Genomic DNA, 19,354 nt, shown 5'->3' with positions numbered 1-19,354 from the left:
GCATTGCCAAATATAAAAATATGAAATAAAAGCACCCGCAGAATTTAGCAAGAGCTGCCTCCAAGAACAGATGCTCTTATAGTAAATTGAATTTACTTACTTGCTTCATGGGACCAAACAAAATCAAAGAAATGCCAAAATGCTATTGTGTCTCACAGATACATAAAACAGTTCCTTTCCTGCCTTCCAAAAATAATGACTATATGTTATTAGGTCCCACTACTGTAACACACCTAGTGCCCACTCCATTTAAACTACTGTTGTGTTTTCTTGTATTAATTCATGATGGGAGTGTAGTTTAGTGTTAGTGTACTTTCCTGACTTACGTGAAACCCTAGCTTCCATCCCCAGCAGCACTAACAAAGAAAAAAGTGAGAGTTTATTGTACCTTGATTCAATAAGCGCATTCCTAGCTAGTGAGATAAGGTTCTTTGATAGCCTCATTTTCTGTCTGAGGATACATAGAGAGTGAAAAAAGCCATCACCTTTCCAGTTTCTGTCTCGTCTCTGATGACGTCTCTCAATGTGTGTTATAGTTAGAATCCCTACTTCTAAGCATATTTATTGCTTTATCGGGACCAACGTGTTTGAAGACACACTTCAATCTTGTGGGTTGGTAAGAATTCCCTGGACATAATCTGAGTCTGAATGAAGAAACACAATGAGCCAAAGTGTCTATGTCCATCTGGTAGTGATTTTCACAGAGGAAACCCATTTTCCAGAGGGATTGGATTAACATTTCTTTATTTAACTTAATGTATCTCTCTATCCCTTTCCCCAGAGGCAGGGTCAAGTGTTTCAGTTGGTGGCAGAGTAAGGTCACAGAGTCCACACTACAAGCAGCCACACCTATAGCATGGAAGCATCCTAGGACTCAGTTTTAGGAATGTGGTGTTTGGAGTTTTAACTCCAGTTTGCCAGCTTTACCCTCATAACAGGAAAAGGTAGCCATTTTCTATTTAAATTGAGAATTGCAGACAGTCCGAAGGCCTTCTTCTTATCAAGCATCAGCCCAAGACATCAAACCACATTCAGCCATAGTAACAGCTGTTGTCAGCGAGTTCACATAAACTTCAGCAGCATGCTGAGGGTTAAACAAAAGAACTGGGAAGGAAATCGAGCATTACCCACAGACACTCACATAGGAGATTCTACAAAGGGTACTGTCTTTTAGTGAATAGAGCTACTAAATAATATCTGATGAAATGCCTAAACAGTTAGTAAAGCAAACCAATGAATGGAGTTCTCTACCTGTACTGCATTATAATTATAAACAGAAAATGACACAAACAATCTTGAGCAACATGGAATTATGTTTTGGGAATCCCTTGCATTTTTTAAATTTATGTTTTGGGTGCTTCTGGGAAAACTCAAAATGTCTTTTAGGCATCAATTAAAAAAGGGAAATTAAAAATACAAAAATTGGTTGAACTGGTACAAATGTGGATGGCTTATGACATCACTGACTTTAGCAGTCAGAGTCCAGTCAGGACGTGATTAAGATGATCAAGAAGCAGTCATGTGTTCCTTACAATGTTGGAGTTGGAACCTTCAACATATTTGCCACTGAAGCAAAATATGAGAAATGGTACATACTCTGAGAAGGCAGGAAAAGCCTGTGTTCATTAAATCCTATTGTAAAACTTTACATAAATTAGCAACAATGTTGACCCTAAAATCACTAGATAATATATTTGGCCCTGACTAAACATGAAGTACCTTCTGAATATAATAATAATGTTTTTAAGGGCTTCATATTACCAGGTATCACCTAAAATATAGAGCACTTAGTTTCATGTTCAGTGCTCTCCACAAACACCACGTTGTCCTCACCACAAGGTTGAGAAATGTTTAATCCTCAGTTTCAACAGTCAGAGAGTTTACATAATTAGTAAATCGGAGAACCAGAGTTGAAACCAATACCTCACCTCTTAACAACCATTCTTGGTTCAAATAAGGAAAATTTAAAATATAACTCGATGTACCAACCCTTACAAACTATCTGAAAACATTCTGTTCTCTATGTAAATATTAAGAATCACCAAAAAAACTAACTTTTTCTTTTGAACAGATATTTGACTTTGGAAAAGGATTCAAAAGCAAGTTTATCATCACCGTGCACTCCTACAAGGTTATTGAAACTTGACTTTAATATGCAGGGTCAATTAATATATCACAAACCTAGTTATTTGATTCCTTCAGAAATAGTTTATACAGGCTATTGAACAAATAATAGAAGTATACATGTCATTTTATGAAATTACACAAAGATTACATTCTGTCAGGCCTGATGGCAGCTCTTTAATCTCAGTGATCTGAAGACTGAGGCAGAAGATTCACAAGTTCAAGGCCAGCCTCACAGTGACACCATGTCTCAAAAATTAAAAACAAATAAACAAAAAATGCTGCATTTCTCTGGCCAAGTAGCCTGAAAGGTAATGAAAAGTTTTCAGCATACCAGTGATCATGGATATTATTAGACACGGAGATTATTCTAAAGACCTACAAATCAGTGGCCAGCAGCTTCATTAGCATTGGCATTTCCATTTCGGAGCTGTAGAAAATGACTTGAGTTAGCTTCTGAGGGAGACTGTAAACCTGCAGGACGTGTGAAATCAGCATCCATCTACCTCGTTCTTTGTTTTGACAACTTGTTTCATGCCCTTCGGATTAATCTGTTACATTTTACCAACTTTTACATTTCAAAATAGGAAATTAATTGTCTTGGAAGTAATACAAAACATCTGTACTTTATTGCTGCATTGGAACTTTTTCCAGTCTAAAGTTACCAAGAGAGAGTGAGACAATCTTGGTAGACAGAATTGACAATGAAATTTACAACACCTCGAAGTACCTCTAACCTTGTAACCCTGACAAATGATATAGGCATTCCATTAGGACTTACAAAAGTATTAATATTCAAATAACCCTCATCACCTCCATCACTCTGACAAAGCAATGTGGGTTTTGAGAGGGGAGGGGTGGTTCCGGACAGGGTTTCTCTGTGTAGCTTTGGCTGTCCTGGAACTTGCTCTGAAGACCAGATTGGCCTGGAACTCTGCCTTCCAAAGTTGGGATTAAAGGCGAGTGCCGCCACCCCCTGGGCAAAGCAATGGTTTTGTGAGGAAATTCTAGAAACAATGAAGCAACCTTCAGATCAAAGAACTGGAGTCCTTTGAAGTCTCCAAAGACAATGTTTCTTTAGTTATTTCACAGGAACATACCCCAAAAAGGTCAGCAGGAAGAAGAAAAGCAGCCTCTATTAGAAGTCAAATTCCTTAAGAGAAAGTCATGTGTAGGAAGAAGTCAGATGATAAGCCCACCATGCAGGTGAAGCCATGACTGAAACAACTAACATTTGAAGCAGTGACTGAGCCAGCTTCTCTACTCCAGTTGGGTAGGCAAATGTAGGAAGTGAAACACAGAGGCCAAGGAGTGCTCCCGAGGTCATACAGTTGGCAAGTGGCAGAGACAGTGTTCCAACCTCAGCACACTGACGCTAAGTCCCAATCCCAAGTGAAAGAGTGAAATGTGAAGGGGCCATTTAACAGTGATGCCCAGTCCCTTTGATGGCACCTATCATCTAAGCAGCAATGAGGCTTATTCCTTGCCTTTGCGTAAATTACTAGAAAGTATATGTTCCTGCCAGGTAAAGTTCTAAAAGGTCTTTTTAATGAAGCAAATGGCTTGATTGACAGAGTAGAGGCTGGATGGCATTCCCCTTTCTCTGTGTCGCCAGGACACCCATGGAGCTCAGAAAGCTCATGTCAGGGATGGCAAGATTGGAATTATCTATGTTTTCTCTCTTCCTGTGCAGGGTACAGTTGGCGTTTAGATGTGTCTGTTGAATGGTTGTATTAAGTATCCTTAAACAAAAAGGACTCTTTTAGAAATGACTTTTGGATACAGAAATAAACGGATATAGTAGCATCTAAGCTTTTTCATGTGTTGTAAGAAACTAAAATATACAGATATATTGAAACTAATTTGTTTTTGTCACACCAAATATGGTAAGATACCTCTGACATTTTGAAAAAAAAAGAGACAGCCGAATTATAATAATAACCACCTCATATTTGTATAGCACTGCAGTTTCCAACACTCCCACGCATTCAGTCTTCCATAACATCAGCATTGCTGTGTCCATTTCTCAGATTATGAAATGGAGACTTGCTCAGAGTTACACACTTAGTGAAGCAGAGCTAGCGCTGAAATATTGCTCTGTCTCTAGGTCCTGTGTGTTCTCCATTAGCCATAGCTCTTCCCATAGCAAAAGGCTTTTGCTGTTGAATTCTTGAAGCAAGCAGAAGTTTAATTAAAATCAGAATGTTGCCTTTATTAACTTTCTTGGGAAGAAGATCTTGATAAAAATCAAGATACCTGTCAGTATCCAAAGCTCTGGGACATGCTCCTTAGAGAGAAATCCAAATCTATTTGGACAAGGAAGCACACACTGAGAAGAGCTTTGACCAAACAGTTCCTCGTATTTTATTCAGAATGACCCTTTCCTGGCAAGAAACCCATCACAATGTGGGGCAAAACTGAAACAGCACAGACCATTCATACACACATATGTTGGCCATTGACAAAGTCTAGAATGATGTTTTTCACATCTTCTACCCCCTACCACTCACACACAGATAAAAAGACAGATTCCAAATCTTCTTGGAAGGGTAGCAACCCTTGTCCTGTTTTCTCTGAGACATTCAAAACACATAACATGAAAACAAAGAGCAATAGCTTGTACGATATAGGAGACCTTCTCTGAAGCCTCAGGCTATGGAGTGATTTATGTTCTTGAAAGGGATAAAAAACATCAAGCTTCCACAAGTTGCCATAGAAACCTTTTTCCAGATGCAGCTGCTTCAAGATAGTCAAATAAGCTTGTCTGCAAAGGCCCTTCAGAATATACCTAAAACCATAAAAATGGTTTCTTCATCACATTTTATATGCAAATGATGACATTTTTAGGAAATGTCAGCCATCATAATGAGTCTTGTTTCATAAAGAAGCATTTGCCTTTACCCTTTGTTGTTTGAAAGCAGCTGAGTATCTTTTGTGCATCACAATTGCAGTAGATGAAATGTATTACTGCTTTACCTCCACACTGTCTTCTGAGAACAAAGAATCACACCCAGAAATTACACATTCTCTTTCTCAACTATGTGTGAATCTCTATCTTTAAAACCAGTCTATAGCTTTTAATTAACCTGTCTCAAATTTTCTGCAGAATTAGATTAAAATGTGTAGGAATAACTATACCATTCTGGAAAACAACTGTGGGGTTTTGTTTGTTTGTTTGTTCTTTGGTTGGTTTGGTTTTTACTCTGAATGTGGTGAAATACATAATCTTAACAATCAAGACACTGAGACAGGAAGATCTTGAGTTTGAGGTTTGCAAGACCCAACATCACACACACACACGCACGCACGCACACACACACACACACACACACACACACACACACACACACACACACACGCACGCAGGAACCACTGGGCCTTTTGGCTTTATTTATTATTGTAGTGGTCAGGGTAATGGTGTTGAGGGTGGGACCCAACACCTCATGCATGCTGACTGCATCCCTAGCCTTCGGACTGCTTTAAGAATAAAAGAAGTTTCTTTGATGATGACTGAGGATAAAAGTTCTGTGGCTCTAGTACTACTGGTTCTCCTATGGATTCCCCATACAATTTTTAGAATTGTTAGGCACCTTTAAGGCAGAGTAGAATACTGGAAAGCTGTCACACTCCTTGACCCTCATACTTGCAGACTCAGATCAGTTCTCAAACAAGCGGTTGCCACAAATGATATGAACAGGGTCAGGGGTCTACTTCTCCCCTTCATCAGACATGAGATGATGGATTAAGAATCCTAGAAAATAATTAAGCATGAGCATGGCCAGGGAAAGAAGCCTGAGTGTGATATAAGGAGTGAATAGAAGGAACAAAGTTACTCTTGGGTCACATGGTCCTCCCTCTACTTCGAGGGGCCTGGAGAACTGTTTCCTTTCCCTGCGGATTAAACCTAAGAAGAATGACTGGAAATGAAGGCAAACCTTACTGCTCTCCTGCAGTACAAGCTTTTGGCCCTCTTCAATTTCCCACAGGATGATGTGATTATATAGGGCTTCATCTAGTTGGTGATTAAACCAAATGGGGCAGCATGGTGATGACACAAGATTTTATCATTACGTAGGTGATATCTCCATAATTCCAAAGCATGTGACATGCAGATATGTGAATATAACATGCATAACATGTATTCTCCTTGAGAAAGAAAATGGACAATTTAAACAATTTTATTTATGGAGAGGTATGTTAAAATAATTAAGGCTGAAATATCATATCTGTAATTTATTTTGAAATACATCTATAGACAAAAGGTGTTGATAGATGGACAATTGAATGGAGAAATAGACTGAATACAATGCAAAATGCAAACACAGCAAAATCATTCATTGCAGAATCTATTTCATTAGTCATGTGAGCATTTGCTACACAATTCTTTAAAAATTTCATACTAAGGAAATTCTGGTTGAAAAGTTAAATTAGCTTTTATTCAGCTGTACTTGTCAAAGATTTAATGTATCATGCAACTCCACTAGGGTACATATTTGCAATTTATGTAATTTTATGTAATATTTCTTTATAATATGGGGAATAGAGGATACAAGTACTTTTTGTAAGAGCAGAAATTTCTTATTACATATTCTGGAAAACATGCCTAAAGCAATTGGTCCATGAGGCAAAAATTGGTGATGGGTGTGTCAGAAAATTTCCTGTCTAGACATTTATCTTCTTCATTGTTTGATGATTGTTTCAGTGAGACAGCGCTTGCCTAGGATTTGGGAGGTCCTGGCTTCCTTCACTAACATTGCAGTAACAAAATAGCCCTTCTTTTTGTCCTATTCACAATCTAAACACTCTTCACACCATTGTCCTTTATCTATATGCTGAGGAGGAATTCATGTCTAAACCATATCTTGTCTCTAGAAAACGACAAAAGTCAACAGGAGAAGCACGAGAGCACAAGAAAGGGTAACTACTAGGTGCACTTACAAGATTCATAATATTGCTTCAGTCAATGATGAACCACATATATGAGGGCGAGTCCCTGAGGTTGTATTACCTAGTAATTATGTCGCTACCTGAGACGCTGTTGAAGATAATTTTGTCGTGATGCCCCAAATACTGAACAGAAACAACATAGGCAAGAAAGAATTTGCTTTGGCTCCTGGTTTCAGAGGGGTCTGTCAATGGGCCCCATGTTTTTTGGCAGAACCATCATAGAGGTGTAAGTACATGGCAGAAGAAAGATGTTCACTTCCTGGCTGACAAGAGTACAGAAAGGAGACTGGCCATGTTCTGTTATCTTTCATTGTTTCTGCCTTTTATTTAGTCTTTAGCACCCATGGGATAGTGCTATGTGTACTCAGAGTAGGTCTTTCTCTTTTCTGTGAATCTTCTCTGGAAATAGCCTCATAGATACACCAAATCTCCAATGTAATTCTAAATGCAGTCAAGTTAACAATGACGATTACATCACAAGTACACTATAATGTTCTGACTGTTGGCATAAGTGATTCATCTTAATTCCTCTTCCTTTTCCTCTTCTCAGACAATGACCTCCACATTGTATCCCTCTAACCTTGCTTATTTTTATGATCTGATTCCAAGACAATAAAACTGAATGTTTCCACCTCAAGATAAAACAATGCTATCATAAAAAGTTCACCACCCAGGTCAAAGACAAATTGTCTAGCACAGGATCCTGGGGACATGCTGATCTTTGTTCATATCCCTCATACAAATATTCAGCACACCCTCAAAGGAATGGGAGATGGTAACTAAGACATTAAAGTTTCTCTTTTCAGACTGAATAAAACCTATTTTCCTTTTCTCCAGCACCCACCTCTTGGGCAGTGGAGTTGAGAGAGGGCTTCTGAGGCCTGAGTGCAGGAACACAGTGATGAAATTGCCCAAATACACACTTCTTAGAGTCTGTTCCAATCTTTATCTCATGCATGTTTATATTTGAAAATAGAAGCACACTTGGTACAATTGAGTTATGGAAATAATGAGAAAGGACAACATGGGAATGAAAAATAGTGTGCTCTATGAAGAAGGGAACACGAATTCCTCATTCTTCTTTCCCATTCTTGTGATGCAACAAAGACTAGTCACAGTTAGCAGAGTCCAGGACTCTGGAAAGCTTGGGGCAAAGCCCTTTGCTGGAATCCTCAAGAAACAAAAATTTGCTATTATCCAAGGAGCCTTGAGCTTGGTGAAGGACAACCAGATGAGTTCCCTTAGAACCACAAAATGGAACACTTTTAGAAACCATCTTTACAAAAATTTATCAAATTAAATTTAAATTTAAATCATTAGAATAGACCTTAACCCAGACTGAAATGGGAAATTTGAACGCAAAAACCTGTACAAAGGGATGCCATGTAAAGAAGATGGTGGGCATTAGACTGATGCACCTGCAAGCCAAGAAGGGTCAAAGATTTGTTTAAAAACAGAAGAAGTTAAGGGAGAAACAGGGAAGAGAGCCCACTTACTGGTCTCATGAGAAACCAATCATGTCAACACATTAATCTGAATCTGCCATTTTATTATTATTATCATTATTATTATTTAGGCTAGAAACAATTTTGTTTTACATGTCAATCCCAGATCCCTCTCCTTCCCTTCTCCCCTGCCCTCCCCACCAGGTCCCCCAGGCCCCCACCCAATCTCCACCCGGATCTCCAGGAAGGGTGAGGCCCTCCATGGTGGATCACCAGTGACTCTCGTTTCATACATGGCAGGGCCTAGGCCCTCCCCCAAGAGTCCTGGCTGAGAAAGCCTCCCATACTGTGGCATGGGCACTCAAAGTCTATTTGTACGCCAGGGATAAATACAACCCAAGGCCCCAGAGATTACCTAGGCCTCCTCATTGACATCCACATTCAGGGGGTCAGGGTCAGTCCCATGCTTTCCACAAAACCATCAACCTGGGGTCCAAGAGCTCCCCCTTGTTCAGGTCAACTGTTTCTGTGGGTTAAACCAGCCCAGTTTTATCTCCTTTGCCCATCAGTTCTCTCTTTCTGACACTGAATCCCAGGAGTTCAGTTCAGTGTATGTCTGTGGGTATCTGCCTCTGCTTTCATCAGTCACTGGATGAAGGTTCTGTGTTCTAGACTCTCTGGCAGTGGGATTGTGTGCTGGCACTCCCCTGATTCATGTCTAAATTCCATACATGAGTGAGTACATACCATGTTTCTCTTTTTGTGACTGGATTGCCTCACTCAGGATGGTTTCTTCTAGTGCCATCCATTTGCCTGCGAATTTCAAGTGAATCTGCCCTTTTAATCTGACTCTTCTGAGTTCCTTTGGTACAGCAGTGCTAGGAAGCTGATACACACATGCAACCTTATCACCTATAGTAAATTAACTTCTTTGATAGCTGAAGTACTTATTTGGAGATATCACGAAGACGCAAGTCCAAACCAGCCAAGCTAGGCTGGCATTTCCTATGTTTTCTGGAGTATTGGGGTTTTAGAGCATGGTGAGCAGAGGGGATTCCTAGCAAAATTTCTGTTTCAGAAGGTTTGGATGGCTCAGAGAATGGAGCATTAGCCTAAACAATGCCAATGTTAGATAAGAAACCAACTGAGCCTCATAGTAACAAAGCTTAAGGATCAGCACTACACTCCTGATACAAAAATTAGAAGGCTTTCCCCTTCAACACAGAATAGGTTGTAATGTGGGTAAGAGAACCATCTAGCACCTAGGTGAGGGCTAGAGCTTTCTTGAAATAGACATTTTCAAATGAGCTATGGCCCAAGTTGTTGTATATTCTATGCTTGCTACAAATCCTGTAGCATTTGTGGAAAGCCTGGGTTCTGCATCTCTCATTAAATTTAACTCAAGTTAAATAATTCTCAAAAACAATTATATAAGTGTTTAACTCACCAAAAATCATTTTGATATTAGAAACCTCATCTCCCCTCAGTTCCCTAACAAAGCTATAACAAATCCAGATCCAAGAAGCCCCATTATACCAACTCCAATACTTAGGATCTCCAGGGAATGAAAACGTCTCCAGAATTTGAACTTGACTGGGAATACACCATTAAGAAACATGCATGGGAAAGTCTGACATTTGTGCCTCAACACTCGCTTTCATTCAGAAATAAAAAGAAGTAGAAGAATCTATTCTAGCATTAAAACACTGACTCCAGTAACCACACACCGAAGAGTTTCTTCTGTTCAAAATGACATGTTTTCATTCATCTATTTATGTAGTATAGTTGTAGGTATGTGATTCCCACAGCAGTTATCAAAAAATCTGCAGAAGGTGGTTCTCTCCTTCTTGATCATGTCAGTCCTTGTCTAGGGATTGAAATCTTGTCTTTGGGTTTGGCAGGTAGTTCAACCATTTCACTGGCCTTCTCCTTTTTAATATCTAAATTGAGTCATATTAACAGTATAGTCAAAACATGTAACTGTAATACTAGTACTTGGAAGGCAGAGGCAGGCAGATTATGCATGTGAGGCTGGTATGGGCTACCGAATGAGCTGCAGGCCAGCCTCAGCTACAGAGAGTGACTGTATCTCAGAAAAACACAAAAGAAAAATACCATAATATAATAGTGTATAGACTTTGAACTATGGAAAGTGCACAGACTCATGCTCACTCTCTACCATACTGGCATGTACATGGATGCACAAGATGTATGCACACACTACAACTATGAGCAGCATACATGCCCAAGGGCTAGTGTCTTAGGATGCCATTAGATCAGTGAATATAGAACCTTCTCTATTAACAGCATCCACTGTCAGCACTGATTAGAAAGCCCTACCCTGTCCCTCAATGTTCCCCATTCTGGGCTATTTTGACATAGAATCAGAGTGGAACAAGGCAACTGCCTAAAAATACTTCCCAGAAATGATTTCCTTAGGATGAGCTCAGCCTTCTTGAGAAAGGAAACGTACTTGCTGGGTGCAAAGAATAATTTTCTTCATCATCCCTCAGTGCTTTGCAAGCTACTTTCACATCAGTTTTCTCAACTCCTAAGTACTAGCCCCAGGAAACCAATGCGAAGTTCTAGCAAGATCTGCTCCTTGGGTTTGCATTCTAAGGCAGGGTTGGGAAACCACAAATGTCCCAGGAGTGGTAGGGCAGTGCAGGTAAAGTGTGGAAGATGCAGCCATGAAAAAGAAGTCATGAAGCTGAGCTGTGGCAAGATGAAGAAGGTGAGCCCTAAGGAAGAGTGCTATGATGCAAACTCAGGCACTGAAAAGGTAGCCCTGGCATGTGAGAGACTTGGCCACTTGTGGCCTTCTGTGGCCTCCTGAGTGCTGCTTTGGAATTGCTCTATGTTATCATCCAGGTTTCTTCTTATTATTGGAAACGGGCCTTCACCAGAGGAAATGATTTCCTTGGGTCTTTACTCATTCTGATCAGCTCTCTGCATGGCTTCAAAGATGTCAGTTCTTCCCCTCCTCTCATAGAGCTCCTTGTCACATCAGTAAGAAAGAATCTAATTTAGGGGATATTTACAAGTTAAGGACCATCAACTACCCTGAAGCCAGTAAGCAATCAAGTAGCATCCATTATTCTCTGATTTTCCTCATTTCTTACAATAGACACAGTCATTTACCCAGGAGTTCAAACCTGAAACTTAGACTTCATCATTGAGTGTAAAGTGAAGTCTTTCTGCCAGCCTGGTTCCAGAGCAGCATCAGTCCCAAATGAAGACACAGGATGCTATATTAATTAAGAAGCTGTTGGCCGTTTGCTTGTTTCTTACTGGATATCTCTGACTTTAAGTATTTACTCCATAATTGTTAATCTAAGTATTTCTCTTACCGGAGAAAAGGGTCCGGATCTCTTACTTCTATGGTGGCTACATGGTGTGCCTACCTGTGTCTCTCCCAGAATCCTCCTCAACTCCTAGTCCCACCTATCTTGCTTCCCTATTGGCCAACAGTGCTTTATTGACATATACACAGGACTTCCCCATCAATTGAGTCTTCCTAGTAACGCTTATCCTATTGCACCCAAAAAGTATGACTCAACCCCTCTCACTTTCTCTCACCTTTTGTCTCTTCTGCAGTGCTGCTGTAAAAACCAGATTTTCATGATTGGTAGGCAAGCATGTGCTGTGTCACTGAGCTATGCTCCCTGCCCTTTCTCCTACTCCCTACTCTACAATCTGGTGACACTGAACCACCTGCATGTGATTCTTTCCATACCACACAATCTTTAGGGTTGCCAGCTCACCTCCCAAACACAGCTTATCTGTCACCTCCTCGAGTCCTAAGTTTGTTATCAGAAGCTAGCAGAGTGTCTCTGGATTTCCACATTTCTACAGCAGTGAGTACTTCACCCACAAGAAGAAAGAGACCTGGACCAGAAGAAGGCACGTGGGAGCAGGATGTATCTGAATTCACAGCAATCTTTGGGGGAGATATACAATTTTAAACTTTTCACGACAATTATTTTTGGAAGGAGGGGTTTCCTGTTATTTCACACCACCAGACTGGAGATAGGTTGAAATCTTTCCAGTTGGTGGTTTGATAAAAGATTTAACAGAAAGAAAGCCAAAACAAACTGGCAATGTTTGTGAAGACAAGGCCTCAAATGGAACACAGATGACATTACTTGGGTTTTATTAGGTTTGACTCTTTTTTTTACTGAGACCAATATGCTTTATAAGAAAGGTAATTGTAACTCTCAGTTGTTAGGATCAGTATCAGAAGAAGGACAAAAATGAACACTTTCATAAATATCTAGGGGAAAACGTCTAACACTGTCTGGATAAATTATTGCAGGGGTATCTGGAGCAGAAAGCTAGCTTCCCATTCATGTTAGAACATCTGATTAGCTCAAATTCAAAACAACCTTAAGTGCACTCTGAAAATCTAGATGTTATTCTGAGCAGTGGTCCCAAAACCCTGCCAATTTAATGTTCTTGATTATGTTAAGATGACTTTTCATTGTTTCTAAAAGGAAACTTTAGATAGTGTGTTTTCCACTGATTTGTGATCAAATCATTATCTATTATTTGATTATTTTTATTGATTATTTGGGAATCTTGTAATACACACCCTGATTACAATGAGCATGGCGTCTGGTGGCAGCTCGAACTACCAGCATCTATGTGGGCTTCAGTGGTAACATAGATACAGACATCCATATGGCCCTTGACTGAATCAGGACCACTGACCCACTCGTGACCGTCAGTGACTGCCCAGACCATGAGCCTTGTCATGGCCTCCCATGATTACACATGCCACTCATGCTCCCTGAGGCAGCAAAGTCCGAGGGCATCACCAAGGCATCAGATGGTGGTACAGACTCTGTATGTCCACATGAATCTCAGGCTTCATCTTGACCCGAGCAACAACATGAACCACCAACACCAACATGGTCTCTAGTGGCATTGTAGGCCACGTTGGTCCTTCAAGGAGGTCCAATCCAGAAAGCGAACCTTTCCGCATCTCAGGCCTCTGTTATTACCCAGAGCCACGGGGATCCAGCAGCCAGAGACAGGTCCAGGGAGTAAATCTGTGCCTGTTTAACCTTCAGGCTGTTGCAAACCATGCAGCCAACCATGTTGGGCAATGACAGCATGCATACTTCAGCCCTCTTTCTCACTTCTCACCTCCAACACATCTCCGGTTCTGCCTCTCTCGCTAGAACATGCACTGGTCTGCTTTTCTATCTTTCCCACCTCTCCACCACATATTTGTTCATTGTCGTTGCATCTGCCTGGTGCCTTGAGGCCAGGGTGGCACTCTGGTCAATACTTATTTGTAGACCTCACCTTACAGATCTATTTAAAGAGTGAACATGTTTGCCCCTAACTCATCAAGTAATTGTGGAAAAGGATACAATATACAGCAAAGCTTGGCCAATCCCCAAGAAATACCTATGAATGAATGTGGAGTATAATACCTTAGAAAACACTTGACTTGGAAACAGGAAGAATTAGATTTCAAACTCATCCTGTCTCTTAAGTACTACAAAATCATGGACAAATAATTTATTTACTTCTCTGAATTAGAATTTATAAAATGAGGAATATAGTGAGGCTGTCCTAGTTTGCCTCCTATTGCTTTGATAAGCATTTATTTGGGGGAGGAAAGGCTTTGTTTTATCTTACAACTTATACTCCACCCTGAAGAGAAGTCATGGCAGGAACTTAAGACAAGAAGCTGGAGACAGGAACTGAAGCCAAGGCTTGGTTACCATAGCTCACTCAACCTACTTTCTTCTAAGCCCCAGGGCCACCTGTCTATGTTTGGCACTGATCATAATGGGGTAGACCCTTCTGCAGTAATAAAGAATTAAGAAAATTCCAGCACAGTCTTACCCAGAGGTCACATGGACTGAGCCATTTTCTCAATGAAAGTTCCCTCTTCCCAGATGGTCCCTGTTGTATCAACTTGACAAAAACAAGCCAAAATAGTGGCATACATTTATAATGTCAATAGTTAGGAGACCAAGGCTCCAAGAACAAGAGTTCCAGGACATCCTGAACTTCACAGAATATTTATGAGCAGCCTGACCTATCTAGCAAAATCCTTTCTCAAGAAGCTAGGGGCTGATAATGGAACTTGATGGTAAAATGCTTGGGCATCATCTCTGAGATGCTATGTATCCTTTACAGCAAAGCAAAACATAAAAAATGGACTCTACACTCCCAGGCCAGGCTGATACATTGACTACTTACACGAAATTAGTTGTTTCTGTTGGGGCCCTGCTATTGGGCTGAAGAGACTGACTGGACTTGGAAACCAATGATTCCTCCATTTCTTCTTAATTTTCCTCTCCCTAAAATGCTTCTTGACAACATAAGAGATTTTTTCCATAGTATCTATCCTTATGCTTTGGCTCAATGTAGATGATTTATAGATCAAGTCTAGCATAAGCTACTGGTTTTTAGTATTTCATTAAACTGCATCACACACACAATAGCTTAGTCTCAAACTACCCTTTTCTTAATCTATAAAGAAACCAACAAGCAATACATGCCATGGGTTAGACAGCTGAGCTGGGAATGATGCAGAGTGGTTCATTTTGCAAAGAACTTACTCTGATTACACACATCAGAATATATCTTACATATCAGAAAACTTGTTTTAATGTTAGTATGACATTAAATGCAACATCATAGATGTCTTAAAATTTTCAGCCCCTGATTTTCTTTTCCAAATGCCTTCATATTTTCTTTTGTTAAAACCTTTTGTGTGCATATGATATGTGTATGTGCATGGGGCCTGTGTGTGTGTGCGTGTGTGTGTGTGTGTGTATGTGTGTGTGTGTGTAGGTGTGCACATGCCAAGGGATACATGTTGAGGTCGGAAGACAACCTTAGCTGTTGGTCCTTGCCTTCCATCTTGCTTAAGATAGTATCTCTTTGTTGTTCACTGAATGTAATTCAGGCTAGCTGGCCCACAAGACTCTGGGACGTCTCCTGTCTCTTGATCCCATGTTGCATAAGGAACTCCAGGGTGACAGATGCACTCTACCATGCTCTGCTTTTCATGATTTCAGGCCATTCGAACTTAAATCCTCAAGTTTGTGCCGCCTTGTCCGAGATAAAAATATCTTTTTTAAAGTTCATTTTAAATGGAAGAGGGTGGGTGGTTGTGGCACATGCCTTTAATCCCAGCACACTCAAGGTAGAGGCAGGTAGATCTCTGTGAGTTAGAGACCAGCCTGTCGTACACAGTAAGCTCCGGACAAGCCAGGGCTATTATTCAGGACTTGACTATCCAGGTGGGGTTTGGTGATAGGGAGGTGGTGGGATTGATTCTGATTGGAGTTAGGGGGAGAAGTGAAGCTGAATAGGATCAAAATTCATTATACAAAACTCTCAAGGAATTAATAAAATATTTATTTAAAAAGACTTTTAAAAAGTTATGTGTGTGCGTCTGTGTCTGTGACTGAATGCCATGTTAGTGCAATGCCCACAAAGAGCAGAAGAGGTATCAACGTCCCTGAAACTGGAGTTCCTTGTACCCACTATTCATACATGGCTGCACAGAAGCACACACACATGAACATTTCCAAAAATGGCATTCAAAATAAGCAAACAGTCCAAAAAAAACATTAAGTGGAGAGTAACTAAAAAAGACACTGGCCATCAAGCTCTGGCTTCCAAAGAAATGCCCACATGCATGCATGCACACCCACACACATGCACAACCCACATGAACATGTACAATCACCACATATATACACAAAAGTAGATTAACTGATTAGCTAATCAAACAAATGCCTGTCTTCAAATTACTGCTCAAGAAAAGTAATTGGTGAAGGATAAAACAGGGTGGGGTACTAGAACAGAGTTGAGGATGCCTCTTTCTTAGAGGAAAGATGTGTTTTTAATGCCCAACACATGATATCAAGAGTAAGTGCGTTACAACAGATCGGAACAATTATTGGAAAGGTTTTAGGATGAGAAGAGCCTTTGCATGCTCAAGGAACAGAAACTAATGTCTGCACACAGTTGTGTTTTTAAGTACTTCAAACAAACTCTTTGCATGCCAAAGCTTTGGACACAGTCCTAAACTGTCATTTCAGTTAGCATTGTAAGCTGAAATGTGAAGTCATGCATAATGGGAGGCCTGCACCATGTCACCTTGTTGAAAGGAGATGTAATCCAGATCTCAGGAACTTTTGCTTCTTGACAAATCCTTCCTAGATGAAGAAACAAGTCTTTTGCCAACTGAAAGTGGTGGTGTCACCATTCACACCCCAAATTGCAAAAAAAAAAAATTACGACATTTAAAGGTCTTTAGTGGAAGAACTTTAAATTCAGACAAGATGCTGTAGTGTTTTTTTTTTTCATTTTCCTCTTGCCTCTCTGGATTTCTGCTTTACTCCAGGATATTGTATTTCTGGATACTCTGTGTATCTTTGTGGAGGTTCATTCCTATGGCTCAGTGTTACACTATATCCAATTGCGTCCCATGATTCCTCACCTCCACTGCTTTGGACCTAATATAAAACCAATAAATACACAGCAATTTTCACATTTGTCGGCTTGGTAACAAACACAAAGATTTGGAAATCAGCTTAGTGAGGTCAGGTTTTGTTTCATTCACTTTCTTTCTGCAGCACTGGGGATGGAACTTAGGGCTTCATATATGCCAGGCAAGAACTCAACTACCTACCCATATAACTAGTCCTAAAGGTAACTTTTGAAACCACTGGGATTCCTTCAAATTAAATAAAAGTAGTAGAATCATAATATGAATTATACATATAATAATACTACACAAAAAGCATTCAAGGAATCCTACTTATCAGATTAGGACATTTTAATTGCAGTATCTGACTTCACTCTGTGCCTATTGTCCATACACCTGGGTAGGAAAGCAATATACTAGCCTTGGTCAGAAGCCTCACAGAAGTAAGTGTATGAAGCTTAAGGGAGTAGAGCTCTGGCAAGTTGAGAGAGAAACTCAAAGGCTTGACTAATCAGTTTGAATATTAGCTACCTGTCAGTACAGAAAGATAAATAAGAGCTGGTTTATTTGAAGTGAAGGATGGATTCTATTCCAAGCTCCAATTGCAAGGAAGTCAAGAAAAGGAATGAACAAAATTCATTCTCCCAGAAAATATGATTTAATTATTTATAGACCCAAGAAAAGTGCTTGAGTTTTTTAGCAATTAAAAATTAAAAACAACAATTTCACCTCTCAATTTGTGAATATTACTTTCATTAACAATTTGAGAAAGATATAAAAGAGACGATATTAAAAGCTCCCAAGAGAGAAACAAAACAAGCCAGAGGAGTAATTGGGAAAGCACTTAGAAAAGCAATTTGGCAGAATGTGTTAAAAGTCTTAAACTCTCAATATTTTAAAACCAGACATAATTACTTTATGATTCAATATTTAAGGAAAGACTGCCAAACATAAAGAAAAGTAATTATTCCTCAGTACAGTGTCATTTATAATAGAAACACACACAAATAATGCATAACGAACTAGAGTTTAGCATTAGATAATTAAGCCTTGGTAAGCTTTATTTGATGTTATGTTTGTAGAGCTTATCATAATGTAGAATATGCTTTGTTTGTATCTGGAAAAATAGTCCCTAGGTCTCTCATTAGTCATGATACCATGTGAACACTCTTATTTACTAGATTTTTAACAGAATTCTTTACATAAATAATTAACTTTTATAAATGTGTACATTTTAGAGACCTAAATCAATCATTGAGAGCCATAATTATAGAAATTCTCTATAAGTCACAGCCTACTGTCTTTCATATTAGCCTTCTGTGTTTTCAGGAAAAAGGAGCAAGTACACTGGAAGCAATTTTTACCAAGGGTCAACTGTATATCAATTTAAATTAAACTACATTCAGCTACTTGCTATTTTATGAAATTTACTTCAGTGGGGGAATAGAGAAAGAGATTCATATCAAATTTTCAAGGCCAGGAAGTAGTTTCCCTTAATTAATTTTTGTTTAATACTACCAATGTGTCTTTATTAGATTACACTATAAACTTTGGAATCTGATAATGCTGTTTATATTTTGCTTTCTAAACTACCGAATACAATGTATTGTTAAACCAGTTAAGGGACTGAACTGGGCTTAGGGTCTAACAGAAATGTCTTAATATTCCCATGAAAGCTGTGACTAAGAAAAACATACTGTATGCTAAGCACAACATTTAATATGGGCACTAGAGAGATGGCGGGACTTGCAGGGAGACTGGGTTTGGTTCCTGTCTTCCACATGACAACTCAACAGCTGTGTCTCTAATTGCAGCTTGGGGAGACCTGTGGCTTTCTGGTCTTAGAAGATACCAGGATCATTTGTTGTATACATATATACATTCAGATAAAACACTCATGCAGTCTATAAAATAAAAAATTAAAAACCAAAATGCAAATATTTCTTAAGTAAGTATATGCATTCTGTGCATTTCTAGGCATACACTAAAATATACATGCAACCGTGAACATTTTTAACCCTAGTCTTCATTGAATGTTAAGGTATTTTATTTATTTTGTAAATATGAATACAAATATATATGCTAAAATAAGACATAAAATATCATTCACCATAAATTGGTTGCTAGGAACAGTCATTTTCAGTGATAGTTATGCTTTACCTTCATTGGTGTCATGGATGTTAATTATGAACTGAAAACTAAAATGTGCCCAATTTTCTATCTAGTTTGCATTTCATTCCTGTAACCTTACCTTGTTCCACATTATTTTCCAGAGCATGATTCAACAAATAAGCACCTCAAACAACAGATGGATAAACAGTGCTTTGATGAATGGGTTTGCCAATGTGTCATCTTATTTGGATTCTGAGCTTAA

At 39.4% G+C, this 19,354-nt stretch overlaps 1 protein-coding gene across 2 annotated transcripts in view; it reads right to left on the bottom strand.

The window, feature by feature from the left end:
- Positions 1-19,354, bottom strand: part of Maob (monoamine oxidase B) — a 94,792-nt gene that overhangs the window by 54,231 nt on the left and 21,207 nt on the right. Inside the window, exon 1 of one of the 2 annotated variants that reach the window (XM_040733706.1) lies at positions 16,650-16,668. The exons of the other annotated variant lie outside the window; for it this stretch is intronic. The gene's annotated coding sequence lies outside the window, so the exon portion shown is untranslated. Of the gene's footprint in view, positions 1-16,649; positions 16,669-19,354 lie in introns of those variants that run through there. 2 annotated transcript variants of the gene reach the window in all.

Source organism: Mesocricetus auratus, unplaced genomic scaffold, assembly GCF_017639785.1.
Source record: "Mesocricetus auratus isolate SY011 unplaced genomic scaffold, BCM_Maur_2.0 Super-Scaffold_100033, whole genome shotgun sequence".
NCBI classification, from domain to species: domain Eukaryota; kingdom Metazoa; phylum Chordata; class Mammalia; order Rodentia; family Cricetidae; genus Mesocricetus; species Mesocricetus auratus.
Note: the sequence above shows the minus strand (reverse complement) of the source record. Positions and strands in the feature narration are given on the sequence as shown.